The following is a 25650-nucleotide window of genomic DNA, read 5'->3' on the forward strand; positions in this document are numbered from 1 at the left end:
CAGGATGGGGAGGGACCCCAGCTCCAGGACCTCTTAGAGGGGATAGAAGTTGGATCCTAGGACTTAACCAGTCCCTATGAAGCTTGCCCACTGTGGGCCCGGTGTCATCCCCAGGTGGGGTGGGGAGCTGGGGGCAGAACTAAATGCCACACCTTTAAGAGTGCCACTCTGGCAGGACCAAAAATGCAAAATGATTAGCAGAGCCCAAGACAGCTCGAGAGGGAAGAGAAGGCTGCAGTGGGTGGAGAGGGCCCTGCCGCCCTGACCGGAACCCAGGCTCCGCCTCCAGCGCCTGTGTCCCGGCGCCTCTTGCTGCTGACGCACAGCTGTGTGAAGAGCATCGAGAAGCCACTTCAAAGTCCATTTAAAATGTCCAGAGACACACCTTTCCCTCTACCCCAGGCTCACCCGCCCCCTTGCCCCTGTGGCTGGACTGGGGGTGAGCCAGCATCTAGAGAGGGGCAGCGGCTGGACGCCTCACGTTCACACGCACCTCTGGCCCCGATGCTTGGTAAAGGCCTAGACAAGTCCTCCCCATTGCTGCTGAGCTCACAGCTGCTTCCAGGATAGAACTCAGAGCTGCCCACTCACCTGCCATCACCGCTTAAGGCTGTCTTGCACATGGCCCACTCATGCAGGCTTGATTAGCAGTTTCTGCCGGGAGCTGCAGAGAAAACTAATTGTCTTTTATCTGTAATCTCCCCGGGTGAGCAAGAGTTCAGATTATCACGTGTGTGCTTTCCTCAAGAGCTGGGTTTCAAGCTCTTGGTGGCAGGGGCCATGTCGTACGTGTCTTTGTGTCCCCATGGTGTCAAGTGCAGGACCGAGTGCGCAGAGGGTTCTGGTGAGTGGACGGACGCCAAGAGTGAAGGATGCAATTCTCCTCCCAGTCCCTTGTGCAGGCAGAGAAGGGAGAGATCATCTAGTCTCTGCAGCAGAAGCAAATGAGGCACCTAGAGGTTAAGTGACACGTCGGAGGTTACACGGCTTCTGACGTGGTGGGGTCAGAATCCAGACCCAGGCCACTGACTCCATACCCTGCTTCCCCGCCCACGGCTCGCTGCCCGGCAGACCGATGCCAGCCAGACAGGAACAGAATGCAGGCCTGGCGGCCCAGCAAGCCTGCCTCAGCGGCAGCCCCTCAGAGACAACCTGACCCCCTGCCCCCCTCCCCGATGGCGACCTGAGGGGGCCCTCGGGCACCACGCCTTGATTCCTAGCCACAGGGACTCCCCTGGGGACACAGAGAAGACCCTGCTCTTCTGTGTGGCGGCACAGACCGCAGTCTGCCTCTGGACTGGGGGCTGGGGCTGGCGTGTGCAGACCGCTGCGGCCTTGGCCTTCAGTGAGTGGGACGCGGGGGTTCTAGCCCAAGAGAAGAGAGGAGCAAAGCTTCTTTTGGAAAAGCTGGCTCTGCGAGCCCTGACAGACCCCCTTTTCCAGGCAGCTGCTCTAGACCTAGCAGAAAGTATGGAATGGTCTCCACACACTTCCCACTGAACCCCACTCCTTGGCGAAGCACCGAATGAAGAATTCTAGAGAAGCATCAGGGGCAGAGCGGCCCTTCTCCCGCTTCTCTGGCCCCGCACAGCCGGGGGCTCCTGCCAGCAGACAGCGTCGCTCCTCCAGATGGCCGTGGGTGCAGAGCGGCTCTGTTCGCCCCCACCCCCCGCCCCGTCCTCGCAACCCAGCCCCCCTGGGCTGGGAGCCCTCAGGAGGGAGGAGCAGCAGGCAGTGATCGATGGCCTGGCCTTCACTGCAGCTTCAGTGCCAGGGCCCCCTGAGCTGCGGAGACAGATGGGCAGCATAATTGAGTGTAGCGTTGATAAACTCCGGCCTCCTCACCAGCAGATAAGCTCTGGGTGGGGGGATGCGAGGGGTGCGGGGGGGCAGCACTCCATCTGTACACCTGGCCCCTGAGAGCTCCTGCTGGGAGGGGAGCATGGCCCTCGCTCCCACCTCCCATTTAATCACAGACAACCAGGACCTCAGGGCTGCAGGAGACCTCAGCGTTTATCTAGTCTTCCAGAGTCTGAATTCCATAAATAACTTATGCAAAGGAGGAGTGGTGAAGCAGAAGGAAGCTGGCCTCTGCGATCAGTTTTGAGTTTGGCTCTGCAGCTCACTGTGCGACCTTGGGCAAGGTCAGCGACCCGGGCACGAAAGTGAGGATGAGACCCTGTCACAGAGGGTCCTTCGCCTGCTGTGAGGAGCCCGGGTCAAGGTCTAGGACGTGCCTGTTTGTGGCCCTCATGGCCCCTTCCCCATGGCCCCTCCTCCCATCTTAGCTCCTACTTCCCAACTCTCACCTTTGTAGTAAACTTTTCCTCTCTCTTGCTCAGGTATAATAAGAGAGTACATAAATGGCACACATCCCAAGTGTGCAGCTTGATGAATTTCTACGTTAGTAGATACCAATATAACCACCCCCTGGACAAGAAACAAATACTTCCAGCCCTCCTGAGGTTCCTGTGTGACATCCCGGTCCATGTCCAGCGCCCATCTGGTGCAGCCATTGTCCCGCCTGACTTCGTCACCATCAGTCAGGTTCATCTTTTAAGCACAGAATTCCCCTTCCTGCCCCATCACAACTCGAAACCACGGCTCTGGAAATAGTTGACTCTGGCTCTAGTGAACTCCAGAACCTCAGACTTGAAACGCACTTAATTCAGCCTCCTGCTTCACAGTGGCTATAGCTTCTCAGGGTCTCACTCTTAGTCATCTCCAAGAAGGCAGATTCCTCTATTTCTCTTTCTTCATCTACATCTTAGGGTCCCCTCTCGGGTTGGAACCCTATGACCTGAACCCATGAGAACTATGTTGCCTCGAGGCAAAGGCAGGATGACCTCCTGGCCCCACACACCCCTGGCAGCACTTCCCCAAAGCCCTACTGGGTCTTGACCTCCTCCTGGGGCAGCACTGCTGGCCCCTTCCTGCTGCCAGACCTACAGACATTCTGATGACAGAGTCTGCGGCATCGGGCAAGAGGACAAGCGGGGAGTGGCCAGAAAGGAGAGACCCAGACCAGACTCCCTCTAACTGCCCCGGACGCCTCCACCTACCCATTTCGGAGGCCCCTCACACTCAACGGGCCCCAAGCCCAACACCTCCCACCAAACCTGCTCCAGAGGACCAGCACCCACCGGTCTCCAAGACTGGAAATCTCCGCCACTGTGACCCACCCCTCTCCCGCCTCACACGTGCCCGCCGCCGCGCTCATGCTTACGTTCCCTTCTCATCGCTGGTCTTGACTCTTACAAGAGCCTCTTTTGCTGTCTCCTTCTCAGACCTGAGTGACCCTCTTGTTCCCAAACACCTCATGCTCCCCCCCAAACTAGACCTGCTATTTCCTTCCCTTCCTCTGGCCTCCCACTCAACCGGCAAAGCCTCTCCCCAACTTCAACTGTCAAACTCCTCTCCAGTCATAAAAACCCATCTCAAAGGCCACCTCCTTGTGACATGTTTCCAGAGTCCCTCTGAGAAAGGTGGTCATGCCCACTGCAGCCCCTGGAACCCTGGACAAACCTCCACTGTAACAGCATCTGTCTTACTGCCATTCAGTGAGCCTGTTTTCTCAACCAGGATGCAAGTTCCTGGAGGAAGGGATGGTTTGGTACTGATTTTTGTCTTCTCAGAACCTAGGGCAGTGTAGAGGGTGGGAGGCGTTTACAACCATGAACTATGAACTGCGACCCATTAGTGGGTCATGAAAACAGTTTAAAGTGGATAACAATGTGCATTAAAAAATGAAATAGACAATAGAGTGCGTGGTATGTAGCTAGAGTAAGCAATGTTTTAAGAGAAGTTTTTCTTTCTGTTTTATACACACACACACACACAGTTGCACACAGTCAGATATGATGCAAAATCATGCATTTTTGCCCTTGAGTCACAGCTGTAAAAGCTTGGAAATGAATGATGAGTCTGCAAAGCCTCTCTGACTGAGGTGAGTCCCTTCAACTCTCGTTGATGCCACAGGAAGGATGATATAAATCAGTGTCAGAGGGAAGATACAACATTCCTGAGTGCTTTGTACATGCTGGATTTCTATTTGTTGGCCCTTTAGATACCTCATCCCATCCTTCCAACATCCTTGTAAGTGGGTACTTTTTAGAAGAGAAACCTCCGCTCAGTGGAGCCCAGGGATCAGACCCAGGTCCCACAGCTTGAATGTGGACGGGCCCAAGTGGGAACCCGGCTGTGCCTCACACACCAGCCCTCTCTGCTTCCATAATTCTGGTGCCAGAAGCTGTTCCAAGAGTGGAAGATGCTGGGGAGACTGGAGGAGAGCAGGGATAAAAATGGGGGGCATCTCTTGGGGAAAGGACGAGGTCCTCCTGTCCACGTTTGCCCTCTCTTCCACTTTGCAGTGAGAGGAGTCACTGTTCCAGTGAAAATCTTTTCCTGACTTGGGAGGGAAGGGATTTGTTTCCAGAAAGAAATATCTGCATTTCCAGGTCTCTGGACTGGCCTTGGACTCTTGGGGACCTTAGATTAGGTCAACCGTTCAAAAGAGGGCTTTGGAGTCAGTCTGTATCTGAATCCTGGTGACCCTCAGGCTCCTTCTCGGTGACTGGGGAGAGGCCTCCCTCATGGGGGAGATCTGGAAGAGGTGGTGCCTGCCAAGCGCCTGGCGTTCAGTGGAGCCCTCTCCCACCTCCATCTCCCTGGGTTGGTCTGGGGCACAGTCTCTAGCGTCCAGGCCCCCCACGCACCAGGCCTGCCCCAGATGGCTTGCCTGTGGTTGTGTGCTCCCTAGCGCAGGCAGCCCTTCCCAGGAGCTCTTCCATCTCAGGCTGACTCTCCTTCTTGGTGGAGCTGCCCTCTCCTGGGTCAACTCTAAGCACTCCCTGCGGCTTCCAATCAGGGTTCTGTTTCTAGTCTTCAGGACTCTAGAAGGCTCTGGATCTCAGTCCACTTATAGACCACCAATGTCTGACACTCTCAGCCAACAAACAGCTCACTCTCCTTGGCTTAGGTGAGCAGCGCCCCCATTTGCCCAGCTGCTCCTTGGAAGGGTCGAGAGGGCCCTTCCTGGCAGCACTCTAAATGTCCCAGTGAGACTGCAGCCTGCAGACATTCCACGCTGGCCGCCAGCCAAAGGGGCAGCCAAGCCCAAGCGCTGACCTTCAGCCTCTCCACTCCCTCCACGTAATTCCCCCTGCCCTTCCTAGAATTGGCTGGGGTTCTGGGCAGCATTTCCACAGCCCTTAAGACACAGGGGGTCCCTGGGAGCTAGGTGCAGGCTGAAGGAGGGGCAAGCAATGCTCTTTCCTGCCCTCCTGCTTTTGCACATGCCGGGGCCTTGCCAGAAGTCCCTGTCACCGCTCGTGTACCCTGGGAATTCTCTGAGATCTCAGTTCACACTGTCCTTCTCTGAAGTCTTCCATTACCACCCCCACCCCCTGCTAATTAATCCCTTGCTCTTTTTCTCATCGAGGAACCCACATCCAATACTGCACTCAGCTCCTCTGTCAGACTGTGAGCCCCTCGAGGGCAACTCTGTGACTCGGGTGCCCAGAAGTAAGGGGGAGAGAAGCACCAAGGTGTGCACAGTGTGGGTGCGGTGGGAGGGAAGCCTGCGGGGAGGGGAGGGCCGAGCAGCAAGACGCAGAGCAAATGGGGAACAGACCAGTTAAACAAGGAGAAAGGCCAAAGCTCCTCTAACGGAAAAAGAAAATGAAATCAGAATGAAAACTGATGAGGCGGAGAGAAAAGGAGACTCGTTTCATCAGCAGGTTTGCCAGATGAAGCTCCGAGATAAATCACGCGTCGGAAGGAGCCTCGGTCCCGGTGGGGCTCACTGCCTCCCCTCTCTGGCAGCTGTCTCGGGCAGGCCTGCGAGACAAACGGCTGCAGCCGAGGCCCCGCGGTGGGTCCCCTGCAACCGACCGCAGTGAGCACGGCCAGTCCTTGTGCCTCCTGCAGGCCCGCCCTGCCCAGCCTGGGCCTGCCCCCTTCCGGGGCCCTCCCCGTCGTCCCTCCCCGGCTGGAGTCAGGCCCACAGAGAGCCTTTGTCAGAGGCCCTGTGTGGCCTGTGTCAGCTCCAGCCTCTTTGCAGTCAGGGCGGGAGCAGAGGTCAGAGTGCGGGGACCTGGTGGAGGCCGCAGGGCGGGGCAGAACTGGTTCCGGCCTGGCCTGACTGGCCCTGGGACGCGTCCTCTTACAGCTCCAGGCCTCGGGCCCCTCATCTGTGAACGGGGGGCTGGGCTACAGAGCGCTTCTAAAGCTGGGATCCCTGGACTGGCACCATTGGCATCACCTGGAAAGTTGTTAGCCGTGCAGTTTCTCAAGCCCACCGCAGGCCTCCAGGATCGGAGGGTGGGGCCTAGTTACCTGTGTTTGAGCAAACCCTCCAGGTGCCTCCGATGGGCTCCATGTTGGAGAACTGCTGGGTCGGATAATCTCTAAGGCCCCCCCCCAGCTGAACCTAGAATTCTGTAAGCAACAGTGCCAGCTAGGGATGCTTAATTATAACTCCACGTATGATGAGCTTCTTATCTTTATGCTGATAGGTAAGAGTTGAGTATTCCAGACCCCTCACACCTCTGTTCTGGCCACAAGGAAACTCTCTACACAATGGGCATTAATAGAGTCGCAACTGTATGCTGGCACTATGGGCGGCTAGGGGTACAAGGTCATGGGGAGGGCAGGTGTGATCACAGATTAAAAAACAACCCACTCTACTAAAGCATGATAAGAGTTGTCACAGAAGTACCTACCAAGGGCAACAGGGACACGGTCCAGAGGAGAAAACACAATTCTGCCTCATGAGGGACACAGCGCAAAAATTCAGAGGAAATTTCCAAAAGTCATTCAATTATGCACAACAAATGGGTAGATCTGAAGGTATGAAATGTACTTCAATGAAGTTGTTTTTGTTTATTTAAAAAACAAACCTCCCAGGGAAGTGTTGTCTAAATCAACAGGTCAACAGACGCAGAGATGATGAGAGATATTCTTTATACACTGGGGACACCTGGGGCAAAGGTCCCAGGACACAATGATGACGAGGACTTCAAGAGCTGAGCGGTCCCCGTCAGTTTCCAAGAGTGCCGGTGGAGTGAAGAGACAGCAACAGCAGGCTGGAGCCAGAAGGGACAGGTTCGCAGACAGAGGGCAGCCCAGAGGGCGTGGAAGCCATCAATAACAATACCCCTTATGACCGTTCGCACCTCGCAGTTTAAATTCTTCCACCTCCATGATCCTGTATGAGTCTCACAATAGGCTGGCAAGGTCATAGATGTCATCACTCCCATTTTAATGGGAAGGATATTAAGTGACTTGCCCAAGATCATATAGCAAGCAAGTAAAAGCCACAGCTTTTAGCTAAAAGACACTGTGTGCTTCCAAATCCAGATTTATTATCCCAGAGGGACAGCAGTGTTAATAATGGTAGCCATTGCCCGAGAACTCTATGAGCCAGGCCTTGGGCTGGGCTCTGACATGAGTGCTCACACTCAATGCTCAGAACCACAGCAAGATAAGGGGGTTACCAGTCCCATTTCACAGATGTGACAGGATAGGCCCCTTGCCCAAGAACATCCAGCTGGTAAAGCTAGGAGTCAAGCAAGGTCTGGCGGCTTCCAATGCCCTTGCTCTAAACCCTGCCCCATAGCACCTCCAGCTGCCCTTGCCCAGCTCTCTTCAGGCCCAGAAAGGAATGGGAGGTTTCCAGCTGATCAAATTCCCCCAAGCGTGGGCCAGCCTAAGAGAAAGAAACTGGCCCCTGGCCTAAGCTGAATAGCCCTTCTGGGAGAGGAAGGCCCTATCCAACCTGGCAGGGGCTTCTTGCCTCCAAGGCCATCAATGCTTTCTGAGCCCCACAGATCCGCTGGGGGACCACGGCCTTCTAGGGCCCAGGGCCTGGTGGAGGGAAACGCTTCCAACCCATGATCAATATCAGGCATAATTCAGTGACTGCAGCAAGTACAAAGGAGTGTAGGTTAAATCAATATTTAGAAGCTTCGAAATGAAACTAATTAAGAGCAAGCCTTAATGATTTTTACTGTCTGGGAATAAAAAAGACAGAAAGCCTGCCTCTATTTCATGATTCCACCTTAGTAGCCTGTAATCGTTCGGGAAGAGAGGAAGGTGAAAAGCGCTCCGAGCCAGCCCCACTTTCTGCATTGCAGGAGAGGGGAGCGCCTCGTCCTTGGTAGAGGAAGCCATGAAGGAGAAAATGGGTGGGATGCAGCACGGGATGCAAACAGCATTGCAGAAGACCACTGGACCCTTGTGGACTGAACTGCATACCCCACGAAAGACACAACGAAGACTTGCTCCTAGATCCTGAGAATATGACCTTAATTTGGAAACAGGGTCTTTGCAGAGGTAATCAAGTAAAGATGAGGTTAGGTTAGGGTGGGCCCTAATCCAATACTGGTGTCCTTGTAAGAAGAGGTAAACTTGAACACAGACACGGAGACACAGGAAGAATTCAATGAGGTGATGAAGAACGCAACTGAAGTGCTGCGGCTCTGAGCCGCGGAGACAGCACCAAGCAACCTCCCCTCCAGGCTGCAGGAAGAGTGCGCCCTGCCGCCTGCCAACACACCGACTTCAGATTTCCAGCCTCCAGAACCTGAGGCGGTTAAGTTACTGTCGTTTAAGCCATCCAGTCTACTTTGTAGTACTTTGATATGGCAGCCCCAGCAAACTTATGCTGGGATCCTAGATTCTTACTAACTGTACAAGCTTGGCAAAATGCTTAATCTCCATGAGCCTCAGTTTTCACTTCCGAAAAATGGGGATAAGACTAGTGCCTTCTGTCTTTTGTCCAGAGATCTGGTTTAGATCTAATGAAAACATAAGTGTGAAATATGCTATGGGCTGTGATATACCACCTAGGCTTAACTGCTAGTGGAAAAAATCTGGGAATGACTCAGGAGCCATCTATCAAATGGGCAGGAAGGTCCTTGCCAGCTCACAGGGCTGGTTTAAAAATCCAATCAGATCACAGGTGTGAGGTGTCTTTGCCTCATTAGAAATATTACATACATGAAAGGGATTTTTATTGTTGTTCTCAACAGAGATTTTATTTGTTGCCCACTTGGCCCTAGTTTTCTTATCTGTAAAATGAAAGGGTCAGACAACATTAAGATATTTTTCTAAATCTATTCCTTATACATATATATGTTGATATATATTTGATACACATGTCTATATTTAAAGTAGTACACCTTAGCACCCTAACTTCACTCTCATCCCAGCAGCCCAGGACAATGCAGAGGCGGGCCAGCCAAGTGCTGTGCTGAGAGACAGCAGGGCTGGGCTTTGCATCCTTTTGCCCCCTATTGCCTCAGGGAGGAACCCAAGACCTTTTCCGCTGTCCTCACTCAAGCGTACCAGGCATGAAAGGAACAGGAAACCACGCAGGCAGCAAATAAAATCTCTATCGATCATGAGATGGCTGGCATCCCAAGTCCAGCGGGCTCAGAGCTGTTCAACTTAAATACATGTTCCTAATGATCCACTCGTACTTAACGCTGGAGCTGTGTCTTGTCAAAGCGCGATGAGGCAGCGCTGCCGACCGCGGGGCTGCCGCTCTGCCAGGGCCTCGCCCAGGGCTCCAGGGCGCGGGTCTCAGCATTTGGGAAGGAGCTGCACTTTGCAGCAGCGGGGTTCTCAAATGGCGGGACCAACCTTCCTGCCATCCAACGTCAATGTTCTTCCCAAGGGGCATCAGTGTGGTGAGTGAACACCTGTTTGCACGCGCTCACAGGAAGGGAAACATCAGCAGCACCGTGTGATAATCCACCACAAGGCAGTCACCGGGACTGACGCCACGCTGGCGGCCACCCCACCTGCAGCACACCGTCTCCATCTGCACCACCCCACCCCTGTCCTCAGTGGTGGTTCCGGGAGCCCTCGTCACTGTCGTCACCGCGCACCGCTGTGAACACCTTTCACTAGCATCATCATCCCTGCCTCTGCTGCCTCGCCCTCATCATCCTAAGATGTGTTCAGGCTCATCTCTGTGACTTGCACCGTCTGAAACAGATACGGGCTTTGCCATTGGGAAATATTGGGAAATATAGATGAAGAGACGCTATAAGGCTAAGATGAGCATGAGTGGATTCACACGTACACAGTAAAAGAAGCATGAATGTGGCCGTGGGGCGCATACACACAGGGTCCTGGGGCAGGAAGTGGGGGCTGGAAGTGTAAACGGGACAGGCAGCCAGAGCTTCGCATTCTCCTTCGGGGAAATAAAAATGATAGCTCTTTGCCTCCTGTTATCTCTGTTTTTCAACTCTGGCTGCACCAGAGACTCATACGAGGATCTTTAAAAATATACTCATGTCTGCATCTCACTCCAGACCAATTAAACCAATCTCTGGGGGTACAACGCAGGCATGGAATGAAAACTCGGCAGAATTTATTTGCATGTAAATTTTACATAAAAAACAAATCTGTAAAATAAAGTTGAACTCTATGGTTGTTGAAGTATTTAGGGAAAATGTACTAATACCTGCAATTTACTTTAAAATGCAGGAAAAATAAGATGGATTGATGGATGGGAGGCGATGTGATAAAGCAAGTCTCATCCAAGGTTAATGGTAGAATCTAGGTAGTGGGTATGACTTCTCACTGTTAAATTCCATCAACTTTGCTGTGATACAATATTTAAGATTTTTCATAATAAAGTAGAGGGGGAAAATACCCCACTGGTTTTACTGAGAAGCACTGCATCTAAAGGAAAATTCCATCAGCAAGTGAGCATCTCTTTCCTCCACCCTCCATGTGTGAAAAAAGGACCTACCCCTTTTCTCATCAAACTCATGGACTCTCAACTGGCATTTCCCGGCCCTCCCTGGGTCTCGGCACACACAGACAGGGTATTTGGGTGGCACTGGGGGAGATGGAGCAGCTGCCTGTAGAAGCGGGTGGCTGGGGAGATATCAGCTGCCCAGGCCTCGAGGGGCTGCCCCGAGTGCCAGGGCGGGGCTCAGGACCACTGCCACGCTGGCAGGCCTGCTCTGTTCTGCTCAGTGTCCCCAGGTCTCCCCTTTCTAAAGCCTCGGCTAGCGTTCTTGGCAGGGATTAAATCCTTTCCCAGGTATACCGTAGTGTGTGTGTGAGTGTGTTAGGGCAGACACTGTGGGCAGGGGCCAGGCCTGTGGTGTGTGTGTGTGTGTGTGGTGTGCGTGTGGTGTGTGTCTGGTGTGTGCGTATCTGGTGTATGTGTGTGTGGTGTGTGTGTGTGGGGCTGATGTGTGTGTGTATCTGGTGTGTGCATGTGTGTGTGGTGCGGCAGACACTGCGGGCAGGGCCAGGCCCCCGCCTCATCTGTATGCTCCTCCAGGCCTGCTGGCCCTGCCGGGAGAGCGCCATGGCAACACCACGCTCTTTAAACACAGGAGTCTGTGCTGCCATCGCAAAGCAGCATTAGGCAATTTAATTAAGGAGCTGGCGGCAGACAAACTTTGTGAGTTAAAGGCATTTTATTAAATCCCATTGTATTATGCAGCTCAGTTCCCCCAGGAGCTGCAGAGCTGGGGGAGGACAGAGGAGAATTTGCTGGCGTTTCTTTCCTCTTCTTTGCTATTTTCTGGCCCCCCTTCTGCTTCATGAATGCATTCACTGAGCGTAGGGCCCCTCGGCCGTGACTCCCTGTTCCCCCAGGCCCGAGCACCAGGCCCCAGCAGAGAGCCTGCCGGCCGCAGTCTGGGCACTGGTACCGCAGGGCCAGGCCTCCAACCTCAGCCTCGGCACCTACATGGCACCCAGAGCATGGCTTCCCACGCAGGATCTCACGGAATCACCCCAAACCCCCCGAGTAGGAACTGCTGGTATTCCCATGCTACAGATAAGGAAACTGGGGCTTTAAAAAAGGTTACAGAGCTTGCCCAGGATCTTGTAAGTAGTATGCAGCAGAGAAGCGAGCCCAGACAGGCTGCTGGCAGAGGCTCCCAGTTAGTTCCTGAGGCTGGTGGTGTGTTCCTGTTTCAGCCTTCAGAACAGGTTCCACTCAGGTGCCCAGCTAGGAAAGTAATTCCAGGGTGAAGCCGGCGTGGGTATGGGGATTCTCCAGGACCCTGGCCTTCTGACCCACCACGCCAGGAATATGTGAATGCACCTCACGCAAGGTCACACGCAGGCGGACACATTCGGGGGTTCAACCCGCTTTCCCAGCTGCCTCTGGAAAGCTGGCTGATGGCACCCAAAGCCAAGCCCATCTCTGTTAAGAACCAAAGGCCAGGAAAGCAGGTGAAAGGCCACAGGATGCTGAGGCTGGATGTGGGGAAGAACTTCCTGGTGAGAGAGCGGTTGGGGTTAAAAAGGCATGACTTGCTAAGAAACTGCACCTCAGCTCATCTGCCCCAAGTGGGAGCCCACCCAGGCCCCTGGCCCCAGCTGGAGGAGGGTGTCTGGGGCTCGCATGCCCACCAAGGACCCCACCTTGTGGCCACCCCTCCCCCCCAGCAGCTCCCTCAGCTCCTCACTTGTGAGGGCCCCTCTGGTGTGAGAAGTCGGGCCCCAGCAGCTCTGGGAGGGCCCTCAGTCCCCAGACTGGGGGGTCCAGTCGGCTCTGGGCCCACAGGGTTGCCCTCCTCAGCCTCCCAGGAAGGGGCAAAACACCTTTCACTCTGCAAACAATCAGCACTCCACCGGCGCCTGCCCTCCAGGCCTGTAGACAGTCCTCTTGGGCTCACTTTCCTCAATCCTAAACCAGGGGTAGCAGCGTACCCCTTGTCCAACTAAAGCAGATGCAAAACAATTTCACTAAGGTCTTTTTCTCTGCCAGGGTCTTGCCCCTCATTACCTCTTTAAATCCTCAGAACCACCATTATATTATCCCCATTGTGCAGATGAGAGAACTGAGGCTAACCAAACTTAAGATTCCTGCCCAAGATCATACAACTAGGAAGGGGCAAGAACCAGTGGTCTTAACAACCCCATTTTATATATTTATAAACTTATATATATATGCATGTAGGGCTTCCCCAATGGCTCAGTGGGTGAAGAATCCACCTGCAATGCAGGAGACACCGGAGATATGGGTTCAATCCCTGGGTTGGGAAGATCCTCTGGAGAAGGGCATGGCAACCCACCCCAGTATTCTTGCCTGGAGAATCCCATGTACAAAGGAGCCTGGAGGGCTACAGTCCTAAGGGTTGCAAAGAGTTGGACACGACTGTGTGATTACAGATACACATATATGCTAGTATATGCATGTGTGTGCACAGGTATATGCAGTATATATAATTATTACATAGTTACATATAAATAATGGCTTTCAGATATAATTCATGTGCCACAAATCCACAATCACATTATATTTGAGACGTAAATTTAGTGGCTGGATTTGCCACCAAGCTCAAGGATGCTTTATTATTACCAACAGGAAGCTCCTCTTGGAAAGGGCATCCAGTTGTCTGAGCAAACGGAGCCACAGCCCAGCCATGGGCTCCCCAGGAGCAGTGGGGCCCACCTTCTCCCAGCCTCCGCCTCTCTCCTCGCCGCTGCCCTCTCTCCTTGCTCCTCTCCCACCCTGCCCCGCCAGCTTCTGATGCTGCCATCTGGCTGGGCGTCTCCTCTGTCGCCACGCCCTTGCCCCTCCCCCCAGGCAGAGACTAGGTGCAGCTGCAGTCCAGGTCAGCCCTTGGAGAAGTCCCCAGAGGGGCGGCTGTGTGTGCGCATCCAGGGATGACGGAGCTGGCTGCAGTGGGAGGCCCAGGCCCACACACCCCCACGGACATCTCCTGAAGAAACAGCAGCTCCACCACTTACCAACTAGGGGACCTCAGATCCCTTGTAAAATGGGGTAAGAACATCTGCTCTGAGTTTTAGCAGGTACAGTTTATTGAACACTTACCCTGTCCTGGGCCTTTCCCAAAGTTTCTCTCTTAACACATGAAAACAGCCCCCTCAGAGTGGCAGGTACATGCACTGCAGGGGACATGGGGGCTCAGAGAAGTGAAGCCACCACCCAGGCCCCACAGCTGGCATGTGCCGAAGCCACGACACATGTCCAGCCCATGACACTGGGCCTTGACTACCACACCACATGCCAGGCCACAAGGGAGCCCATTTGTGGATGGTGGGTGTGTTCAAAGTGCTCACCGACCAAAACCTCCAGAATAACAGAAGCAGGGGTCTTCTCCCTAAGTCTCACATGGCTCTGCTCTGGCCTGGCCAGCTTTCTCCCACTGGCGTAAGAACAAGCGCTCCAGGGGCTATGCCCCGTCCCTTCTGCTGCAGCAGCTTGGGTTGCACACATGTGAGGACATGCGTGTGTGTGCCTATGTGTGGGGGCAAGGCGCAGAGCCAGTCAGGTGAACCAGCTCGGAGGGGAGCAGATACGGAGGCTTTTTTTTTTTTTTTTTTTGCCACTGCTTGCTCTCCTGGGCTCAAGGCCTGAGTGGTGCCAGCTCGTTTTCCCAGGGAATTAACAAGGGAACATTCTCCTCTGTAATAATGATAAAAATAATAATAATTAACACAGCTGTGGCTTATATTTCTCCAGTGTCTCTCTCCCCAGATCTCAAAGCTCTGGGCAAATAGCAAATCTGCTGGCTTTCCAGGCATACCCACGAGCCTGGGAAGCCTCAGTCCCTGCCAGATTTCCTGTCTCCTCTAGCCAGGCAGCAAGGCAGGCGCACAGGAGACTGTCTGTTCCAGAAGCTGCCCCCTCAGGTCACTAGCGGAGCTGGGAAATGACCCCTGGCGCCCTGCCTTCTCACTCCTTCCCATTCTGGGCTCACCCTGTGCCCAGGAGGCGAGCAGGCGAGGAAGGAAGTGGGGTGTCAGCCGTCTTTGCCCAACCTTGAAAGGTGACCCCCTCTCCAGGCTCCTAACACATGGGCGCTGCCTTCGGGAGGACGGCCCCCGCTCCTCCAGCCAATGGAGCCACAGCCAGCAGGTCTGGTCCCTGCAGAGAAAGGCTGATGGTTCTTTCTGATCCCAGCCAGGAGTCATTACACACCAAATGTCTAGTTTAAACAAGTGATTAGGCAGCTCTATTACAAGCGCACGTGCCGCCCGCCAGGGAGGGACAGGAACTTCCAGGGGTGGCTGAGGGTGAGGAGCAGGTTCTCGGAGCCTTGCGGCAACGGCTGTCTCCTCCAGAGCAGTCTTCAGGGAATTCAGGGCAAGGAGAGTTCCCGAGGTTCCGAGAGCCGGCATCCTGACACACTTTCAGACAGAGCGCCCACTCCCAACTGCCCAGGCAGCCCACCCAGACCTCACAGATGTGAAGGGCCTCGGCAATTTAAATACAGAGAAGCCAGAACTCTCAAGTGGCCTGTGGCTTCACCTCCCCAAAGACACTCTTGAAAAGCAATTACTGGATTTGAGCGACATTTCCTTTGCTTCCTCCAGGAGCCATAGGACGAGGAAAGGGTCAGAAGGGTAAACACAGCGAATGTGTTTATCATAAACATGTCCCCGCATCTCCAGAGAGAAAGCCTGCTTAATCTCGAGTCCACAGCTGGACTGAAGAGCCTGGAAAACACCAGAGATCATGTGTCTCTGTGTGCGTGAGTGTGAGCATATGGGTGTTTCTCTGGAGAGAAGGTCCAGAAATCCCTGAGTGGGGTCTATGGCCCCAAATGGTAAGGACCACTGCTCTATTCCTTGGCCAGTTCTGAAGAGGATGGGCTGGCCCCTTCCAAAGAATTCTCTTCATCCTTCAGAAACCAGCAGTGGATTCTGAGGCCCGGATTCCACCATCTTGAAGAAGGGGCCTAGGCCAACTCTGGGGACACAGCAGGAGAGCCACCATGACAGGGAGGCCTCCCCCAGGCAGCGCTGTGGCCACCTCCAATCGAGCGGCGGGGATGAAGTCCCTTTTCGTCACCTTTTCCCGCTGTGACAGCTCCGTATCTGCTGTTCTCTGTCACCCCAGTGACAGCCTTCTAATGACGAAGGCAGAATCAAAGTCATATAAATCCCTCCAGAACCCCAGGGGCTAGATGAAGACCAGGCTCAGGAAGCTGGGGGCCAAACGCTTTACAAGCAGCCTTCAGAATACAGCTGAAGAACTGTATGTGGAGAGAACACAGCCTTCAGAATAGGAGACTTCAGTTCAAATCCTACTCTGCTTCTTCCTAGCTGTGTGGCCTTGAACAAATTACTTGTCCTCTCTGAGTGTCAATTCCTGTGTCTGTAAAACGGGAGTAACCTCTCACAGGGTTACTAAGGATTCAGTGAGGTGGTGGTTGTTCAGTAGTAGTCATGTCTCTCTGTGACCCCATGGACGGCAGCACGCCAGGCTTTCCTGCCCTTCACCATCTCCTAGAACTTGCTCAAACTCATGTCCATTGAGCCAATGTTGCCATCCAACCAGCTCGTCAAAGTTATGGTTTCTCCAGTAGTCATGTATAGATGTGAGAGTTGGACCGTAAGAAGGCTGAGTGCCAAAGAATTGATGTTTTTGAACTGTGGTGTTTGAGAAGACTCGAGACTCCCTTGGACTGCAAGGAGATCAAGCCAGTCCATCCTAAAGGAAATCAAATGCATCCTGAATATCCATTGGAAGGACTGATGCTGAAGCTGAAGCTCCAATACTTTGGCCACCTGGTGTGAAGAGCTGACTCATTGGAAATGACCCTGATGCTGGGCAAGATTGAAGGCAAGAGGAGCAGGGGATGACAGAGGATGAGATGGTTGGATGGACATGCATTGGAGTAAGCTCCAGGAGTTGGTGATGGACAGGGAAGCCTGGCGTGCTGCAGTCCATGAGTTTGTACAGAGTCGGACACTACTGAGCAATTGAACTGAACTGAAGGAAGTAATACTGACAAAAAATCAGGCACAGTGCTGGCGCACAGCAGGAGTTCAACAAATGAGTTCTACTTCCCAGCAGACATGGGTATGACATGCACACCTACACCCTCCTGCTTCACTAGTGCAACATCAGAGAAAAGGGGCCCCAGGGGAGAGCGGCTTTCTGGTAACGGTAACGTGAACGGGCCAGAAGCTACCGCTGCCCACACTGCCAATCTCCCGATCCCTCGTGCGTCCCTGGGGTCCCCTTCTCCTCCGGGTGCTCCGTCTGTCATTCAGTCCCTCCGCCTCACCTCTCTCCCTGTGATGAGGGAGGCCACCAGCTCTCCTCGACCGAATGCAGCCCCCCGCCACCCGGCTGCTCGAGCCCCCACCCGCCTCTGCAGGGCCTCCCTCCTCTCATTTCTAGAGCTGAATAGGAACTGGATGTTCCCTTCTGTGCCTGCAGGCCTTTTAACTTGCTCTGGAATGTTCTTCCATTCGCTGCTGGGGAAACTCTTAGTTATCGTTGTCCAGCGTCAGCTCAATCTTCACCTGCTTTGTGACATCTCTGCCCTCGGTCTTGTCCCTCCCCCAGCACCAACCCCAGCTGAGCAGCAGCCATGGGGTGGCTGCCTCCAGGGCCTGAGTTTCTCCAAGGCAGGGGCTGGGCCTGCTCCGCCCCAGCTTCCCCTTCACCTCACACAGGGGTTGGCACGATTGGTGCTCAATAAATGTGGGTTGGTGGTAAAAGAACAAGTGGTGTGACTGCCCAGTGGGGCTGCCCTTAACAGGAGGCTTCCTGAAAAGGGACAGCCCCCCATTAAAAGGTGGCCAGCTGGGGCCCTGATGGGCCCTGTCTTGACCACACAAGCAGCAGGTGACAGAAGATGGATCTGCACGCGCCTATTTCAAGCCACGGGGCCAGGGCACAGGGTTTCTGCCAGTCACTGCAGACGCTTCTCTACCTTGCACCTGCGTCAGGAGGAAGCGGATGTGAGGGGGAGAGGAGGGGAACCGACCGTCAGGAACCCTGGCGCGTTGGGGCAAGCTCTGAGAGGCTGGCATTCTCCACTCACTTCACAGGCCAGGACACTGAGGCCGAGGCGACTCACGGGCCCAGAGCCAGGCAAGAAGCTGCACAGAGCTGAAACCGGAGCCAAGACGGTCCCGCTCTAGAGCCAGAGCTCTTTCCTTCCCAAGATGCTGTCTTCTGCAGAAATCACAACACAGCACCCAGAGGGAAGGGGAATGGGGAAAGGCTCAGACTGAAAGGCTGTGTGCACGCACGTGTGTGCCTGTGGGATATTTCCCCTTCATCACCAATGAAGAGAGAACGGATGGAGGAAGGTCTGGACAACCTCTCCTTCCACATGTCCAGATGTGGGTCAGGGGATTTCACACGGGGTTCAGGGTCACAAGGAGAGCCTCTGAGCAGCTGTCACCATCTCGAAGTACTGGGGAATGGCTCTCAGCTCAGCGACGACCCACCCAGGGGCTTCAGCCCACACTTGTTTCTGTCCCACGTTTGGTTACTTGCAGTACTTGGCCAAAGTCTCAGACTCAAAAGGCTGGGGAGGAAGTGTGGGGATGAGGATGAAGCCCTTCAGGGTGAGAGGAGAGTGGGAATCCAGACCCAGCAGTGAGATGAAGGCAGGAGCCGGGGTCCAGCTGCTTGGACGGAACCAGCCCATCTCAGATTTCAGTACCTCTATTTTCTATCAGAAACATGTGATCTGGAAACTCTTGAGACTCCTGTGCTTTTTTTTTGGCATGTGCAGTATCATTTTTCTTAAATGTTTAATGCTCCTTTTCAAAAATCTACTCGTTTCTGTTGAACTGAGAGGAAATGAGGACTGTAAGCACCTAGTTAGCGCATGGCTGGGGGCGCAGTCCTGCGGGGACTCTGCAGGGGTTGAGGAAGGCTGGGACGTACAGAGGGGGAGCCGGAGGGGGCCCAGCAGCCACACCAGAGTGAACAGTGACTGTGGAGGACGCCACTTTCCTTGCACACGCACTGTTCCAGGCCCAGGTGAGCTTCATGGGCAGCCCCGGCGCCGGGATTCAGAGCCAGGGCCCTGCAGCAGCTGGGCAGTTTTCACAGCTCCTGTTCGGGTGCCAGGAGGGCGGCTGGCTTGCTTCCCACTTGAGTGGAGGTGCCATGGAGCCTGTGGTGACGGCAAGATCCTGACTCCAGGTGGAAAAGGTGCAAGGAGGCAAAAGCGAGGCTGGCAAGTTAAGGAGAAAAGAAGACCTTGAGGGGCCTGGTGTGGCAGGGTTAATCGCTTCTTTCCTTCAAGAGAGATTTCATGCCACGTTGAATAAATAAAATGCTACGCAGTTGCAGAAGAGCGGTTCCGCAGTGTATTAGATGCCACCACACTGTTTCCCGTCTGTCGGCCGCCACCACGGTGACTGATGACTTATCAAAAACCACACTGACATTTCCAAATGAGACGTTTTGATAGAAGTGCCATTCAACAGGGCCAAAAAAGCCAGATAGAACCTGAATGTAAATGAGGGACATTTGTCACCTTTGTCTCACCTACTTAAAGGTTTCTTGTCTGACAACAAGTCCTCCAGGGGAGAGCTCAGGAGAGTGGGGGATGAGAGAGGTGGATGGGAAGGTGGGCAGGTGAGCAGGAAGGGAGACCACAATCCTGTAAGAGCCCAAAGGAAGGAGGGCCACCCCCGGGAGCAGCACTGGGCAATGCAGCAGAAACGAGCAGCTGCAAAAACCTCGGCCTGCACTGCCCACCATGGCAGCCCCCGTGGCCACTCAACACGTGAAACGTGGCCAGTCCAGACTGAGAAGTGCAATACGCTGCCGTCTACGCCAGCTTACACAGGTTTAATGTGCAGAAAGAATGAAAAGTACTAGTAAATCGGGTATGCCCATTACATGTTGAACCTGGGTTACATAACATGTTATTAGCATCACCTGTTTCTTTTTACATTTTTAATGTGGCTGTTGCTATTCAATCACTAAGTCGTGTCCAACTCTTTTGCAACCCCATGGACTGGCCCCCAGACTCCTCTGTTCATGGGATTTCCCAGGCAAGATACTGGAGTGGGTTGCCATTTGCTTCTCCCGGGGATCTTCCTGACCCAGGGATCGAACCTGTGTCTCCTGCATTGGCAGGCAGGTCCTTTACCACTGACCCACCAGGAAAGCCCTTCATGTGGCTACTCCATATATGAAGTGTGGTTTGTATTAGATTTCTATTGAGTAGCAATAGCATAGACTGCGGTTTAGAAAGATGTAGGTCCAAACCCTACCACCACTCACTCAAGGCTTCCCATGCCTACTCCTAGGAGCCAGGACTGAACACTCCCCAAGTCTCATCACTAGCTAGCTGCAGGCTTAACTTTTCCATTGGCCCTCTGTGAGAGTCTGGGAAACTTACCCCTTGGCACCTTGGTTTCTTCAGTGTAAAATGAAGGGCAGGCAGATGACTTCTGAGTGTGCCCCAAAGCTCTGTGACCCATAATATGAACCACCTAACTTCGGGGCGCCTGTCCCCTCTTTGAGAGGGGCAAGCAGCAGCAGCAGCAGGAGGGAGGGGCAGTGGTGATGCTCCTGACCTCCTAGGGTGACCTGATGTGCTTGCGCCTTGTGGCAGCCCCCGCTCAGGGCTGGGGTCCAGGCCAGGGGCACATCACCAGTGTGTGAAGCCTGGGCTGTGACCAGCCTCGTGAGCCCAAGTGGGGAATTCAAAGTGCTTCTAAAGAAGGTGGGGGAGCATCAGAGCATTGCCTAGCCCCTGGGGAAGGAAATACCCTTCCTACAGAGCTGGGCCAGCCTCTCTGCTCTGCTGAGGCGCCCACCTCCCAGGCCAGTGCAGGAATAAGGATGAAGACCAGGATGAGCAGGGGCACCAAGGCAGGAAGAGGGTGCTGACGGCAATCTGAAGACCTCAGGTGAGCCAATAGTTCAGAGCCCTGACCAAGTCTGGCTGGGGGCCGATGCTTTCTCTCTGACCCTCAACTCCAAGGCCTTAAAGAGCAGGGGAGAGCTCTTCTCACCACATCGAGATCAAGCAACCTTTCACGGAGGTTGGTCCACGGTCCCTTACACCAGAATCAGGTTCAGGGTAGTTACTAATCCTGCAGATTCCTATACACACCCAGACTTCTGGAATGACATTCTCTGGAGGTGAGACCCAGGAACCTGCGTGCTGAACCCACTCTGGAGGTGGTCTTTGACAAGCACTGATTGTCATTCTGCTTATTTAACGTATATGCAGAGTACATCATGAGGAACGCTGGGCTGGAAGAAGCACAAGCTGGAATCAAGATAACCTCAGATATGCAGATGACACCACCCTTATGGCAGAAAGTGAAGAGGAACTCAAAAGCCTCTTGATGAAAGTGAAAGAGGAGAGTGAAAAGGTTGGCTTGAAGCTCAACATTCAGAAAACAAAGATCATGGCATCTGGTCCCATCACTACATGGGAAATAGATGGGGAAACAGTGGAAACAGTGTCAGACTTTATTTTTGGGGGCTCCAAAATCACTGGAGATGCTGACTGCAGCCAGGAAATTAAAAGACGCTTACTCCTTGGAAGGAAAGTTATGACCAACCTAGATAGCATATTAAAAAAGCAGAGACATTACTTTGCCAACCAAGGTCCATCTAGTCAAGGCTATGGTTTTTCCCGTGGTCATGTATGGATGTGAGAGTTGGACTGTGAAGAAAGCTGATCGCCGAAGAATCGATGCTTTTGAACTGTGGTGTTGGAGAAGACTCTTGAGAGTCCCTTGGACTGCAAGGAGATCCAACCAGTCCATCCTAAAGGAGATCAGTCCTGGGTGTTCATTGGAAGGACTGATGCTAAAACTGAAACTCCAATACTTTGGCCACCTCATGTGACGAGTTGACTCACTGGAAAAGAGTCTGATGCTGGGAGGGATTGGGGGCGGGAGGAGACGGGGACCACAGAGAATGAGATGGCTGGATGGCATCACCAGCTCGATGGACATGAGTTTGAGTGAACTCCGGGAGTTGGTGATGGACAGGGAGGCCTGGCGTGCTGTGATTCATGGGGTCGCGGAGAGTCAGACATGACTGAGCGACTGACCTGAACTGATGGAGATCCCCAGTTAGGGTCAGCCAAAGACTTCTGGGTTGGGGAGCGCCCTCTCTACCCCAAGCCTGGACGAGGCTGCATCGGTCCCATCAGCAGGTGAGCAGGGGAGGTTCAAGCATAAGTGAAGGACCAGGTGTGCCTCACAAGGGGAGGGTTGCCGCACCCTCTTGTCACAGCTGGGCATGTCAGAGCCGGTTCCCAGGCACCTGGGGAGCAGGCCATGCCGTGGCAGCGGGGCTGCAGTGGGGATGTCCCGGTGCGGAACCATCCACGCTGGGGCATCTGGCCTCCCGTCCTCAGGGACAACAAACAGGCTGATGGTGAGGAGCTCTAAGCGCCCTCAAAGCAGAAGGGGTCCTGACCTTCCCATGCCTTTCCCTCACAGGCACAGGTGGGGGCGGAAGGGAGAGGAGAGACCCAGGCCGGTGGCCCAGCCAAGTCAAGAGGGGCAGGAGCAGGAAACGACCCAGGGCTGGGGCTGGCTGGTCCCGGTGTGGGCAGACCACGGGGAGCATGCAAAGAGAAGGCAGCAGAGGGGCAGTCGTCTGCGTCTCCCTCAGGAGGAGGTGACGGAGGGGCTAGCACAGGGCCCAGATGAAGCCGTGGCCTCCCTCAAGGCTGCCCTCACGGGGATATCACGGGGGATAAAGCTCAGCTGCCAACATGCCTGGCACCATGTAAGCCTGGGAGAGGACGCTCTGAGAGATCCCTCTCTCTCCCGACTCCCAGTTTTCACCTCCCCACGAGTCAGTGCTCCCACCAAACTGAAGGATGGCACTCAGATGTGGGGCTCCCACCAGGGCACACCAGTAATGCCCACTTCCTCTTCTGTGGCGCCAGCAGTCACCTAAGGGGCTGCACGCCTACCCGCTGCAGCGCAGACCTTCACCTGCAGGCCTCGTACCGCCCGCCCCATTTTACCTGCCAGGAACTGGGGCTCGTGGGCTCAGGTCACGGGGGTGGCGGCAGCCTGGAGTCAGGCTGCTCCTGAGGAGCCTGTGGTGGGGGGCCCCTGCCGAGTCTACAGAGGCCGCCGTGCAGACATTAGAGCCCAGCGCCCTGGCTTTAGGAAGGAGGAGAGGGTTTGCGGAAGGCCACAGAGAGCCAGTGGCAAAGCCAGGATGAGGAATCCAAATTCCTGATTCCACACCTAACTCCTCAGGCAGCAGTGACCGGTGAGCTCAGGGAGGCTCCGCGGCAGAGGTGGGGCCGGGAACCAGGGTCCGCTCCCTCACCTGCTGCCGGTCAGGGTCAGAGTCGGTTCTCACTGAAGACTGACCCATCAGAGGCTGGGAACCCAGGGCCGAATGGCTCCACACATGAGAACCACTAGGCTGGGAGGTCCTCAAGGGCAGGGAAGGGGCTTGTTGGGCTTTGTGCTTGAGCATCTAGCGTGGTTCCCAGCACACATTGACACTGACAGATGAATGAATGTGAGTGAACGAATCAAGCCAGCCAAGTGGGGTGAGGGGCTTGGTGGACTCTGGACTTTGCACGTGCTTCATTTCCCGCATTTGTGAGGATGCCAGGCATTGTGCCGGGGGCAAGCCAAGGGCAAGAGAGCCGAGAGACAGGTAAGCAATAAGCAGCACGGTGATGCGTGCTCCTCCTGAGGCCAGACCCTGTGTGACACTGAGCAAGTCCTTGTCTGCTTCAGCCTTGGTTTGTACAGTAGCAGCAGGGTTGAACTGAATGATGCCAAGTTGCTCACACCAACCCCGTGAATCTCCCAGCTGCGGAGAAGCGGAGCTTCAGCACAGGAGAGTGGAGAGGGTGGGCAGGGGCACCCGGCCTGCAGGAGGGAGAGGTTCCCGGACGCTGGGTCCCCAGAGACCATGCACCAGAGGAAACTGGCTGTGACAGAGGAGCGAGCCAGCAGTCAATTCTGTTCAATAAACTCTGATCATCTAGGAGCCGCGTAAACAGGCAGCTTCCCTGCGGGCCCAAGGCACTCTCCTCCTTTCTCCTTCCTGCCAGCCTCTGCTCGGCCCAGCCCCAGCCTGGGCCAGCCACCAAACAGCCCGGCCCTAAGTCTCTGGCGCAAGGCAGACAGCCAAGGGTTAACTGCCCGCCCAGGTGAGGGCCCAGGGCCCAGACAGCGGGGAGGACAGCGGGGAGGCAGAGGGAGTGGGAATCACTTAGCCTCATTAGTCCAAATTAAAGTCAGGAGTGAGATGACAATTACAATTTGCAGTGGGCTAATTGTTTTCCCTCAGAAGCTGATCGTTGTGCAGATGGGGGAAATTAATTGTTGGAAGTCCCAGGTGGATTGGTTTTGAACCCAGCCGCTGCAGCAGTCCCTGCCTCCTCCCAGGCCAGCCTGCAGTCTTCACCACCCCTCGGGCCACCAGCTAGCCCGAGGCTTCTGCCCTCCGGGGTCCTCAGGCAGGGAGACACTGAGCATCTGGGGACTCCGGGAGGAGAAGGGGGACACTGGCAGAGAGGCTGGGCTGGTCAGAAGTCAGTGCCAAGGGCACTGGAGCCACAGGCGTCTCCCTGCCAGACCTCCTGCCATCTGCTCCTTGCGGAGGGTAGGCTCTGAGAAGCCTGGTGCGATTTGCAGAACTTGCCCTTTCCACCGGGCGGCCAGCAATCACTATAACGCTCATCGAACAAACTGTGTGCCACGCCTACCACGTGCAGAGCACTGGAAAGGGCCAGGGAATGCAGCAGGTGCCGTCCTGCTCGTGTGGCACTTGCATGGGGAGGAGAGGGACAGACAATAAACGGAGAATAAATACCTACGCAAATAAGACACCAACCTGCTAGTGACAAGCGCTCTGAAGGAATGTGGTAATCAGGATGACCCTCTAACAATCCTGAAATCTGTTGAATCTGTTATCTTTCACACAGCAAAAGGGACAGTGCAGATGTGACTACGGTTGTGGACTCTAAGGGGCAGTGACCTGGATTATTATGTGAGGCTCACCTGGTCACGTGAGCCCCTAAATGCAGGAGCTGTCTCCAGCTGAAGCGGAGGGGGAGTCCAGGCACGCAGGGACTTGGGGTCCCGTTGTGAGTTCTGAGGCACAGGGGCTACGCCCAGGGCTGAAGAAAGGCCTCTGGACACTGACAGCCAGCACAGAAGGGACGTCAGCCCCACGCCCGCAAGGAGCTGGGTTCCACTTGCCACCCACCTAAGTTCACAGGTGGGTTCTCCCAAGAGCCTCCAGATGAGGCGTCCAGCTTGGTTGACAGCTTGATCTCGGCCTTTTGAAACCTGAAGCAGAGAAACCACGAGAACCAACCCAGATGGACTGCTGACCTACACCCTGAGAGACAACAAATGCATGTTGCTTTAAGCCAGGACATTTGGGGTGGTTTGTTCCAGGAGCAATAGAAAACCAATCCAGGAACAAGAGTGACGGGATCGTGACTTGGTGGTTCTGTATGCTGGGGTCTGGGAAGGCCTCTTTGAGGAGGGACTAGTGGACCCGACCCGAATGAGGAGGGGGAAGCAGAGGACGATGAGCAATCTGTCCCCGCTTCCCAGCTTTGAGGTCCAGAATCCCCAAAGCCCCCAGTCCCGAGCAGACCAAACGGTTGGTCACTGGAGGCAGAGGGGACAGCAGGTGAAGCTGTGAGGTGGGGCTTTCCGGGCACTCGGCACCGAAGGCGCCGCGGGGGCAGTCAGAGCAGGTGACGGAACTGGGGGCCTCCAGCTCGGCGGGCCCGCCCGGAGCGGCCGGCGGCTCCCCCCAGCACCGTGCGCCGGCGGCGGCCCGCTCCGGCCGGCTGTGCCCAACCCCCGCGCCGCCGCGTCCCCAGAGGGTGCGGCCCGCGGCTCCCCCAGCACCGTGCCCCGGCGGCGGCCCGCTCCGGCCGGCTGCGCCCGCCCCCGCGCCGC

The 25650-nt window shown here is 54.9% G+C and overlaps 1 protein-coding gene across 3 annotated transcripts in view; it reads right to left on the minus strand.

The window, feature by feature from the left end:
- The window catches only part of LRRN2 (leucine rich repeat neuronal 2), a 63088-nt gene that overhangs the window by 5509 nt on the left and 31929 nt on the right, over positions 1–25650 (minus strand). Inside the window, exon 2 of one of the 3 annotated variants that reach the window (XM_055420056.2) lies at positions 592–953. The exons of 1 other annotated variant lie outside the window; for it this stretch is intronic. The gene's annotated coding sequence lies outside the window, so the exon portion shown is untranslated. Of the gene's footprint in view, positions 1–591; positions 25476–25650 lie in introns of those variants that run through there. One more of the 3 variants, XM_088845130.1, reaches the window with a different exon arrangement.

Source organism: Moschus berezovskii, chromosome 17 (assembly GCF_049115385.1).
Source record: "Moschus berezovskii isolate FMDL1 chromosome 17, NW_MosBer_1.0, whole genome shotgun sequence".
NCBI classification, from domain to species: domain Eukaryota; kingdom Metazoa; phylum Chordata; class Mammalia; order Artiodactyla; family Moschidae; genus Moschus; species Moschus berezovskii.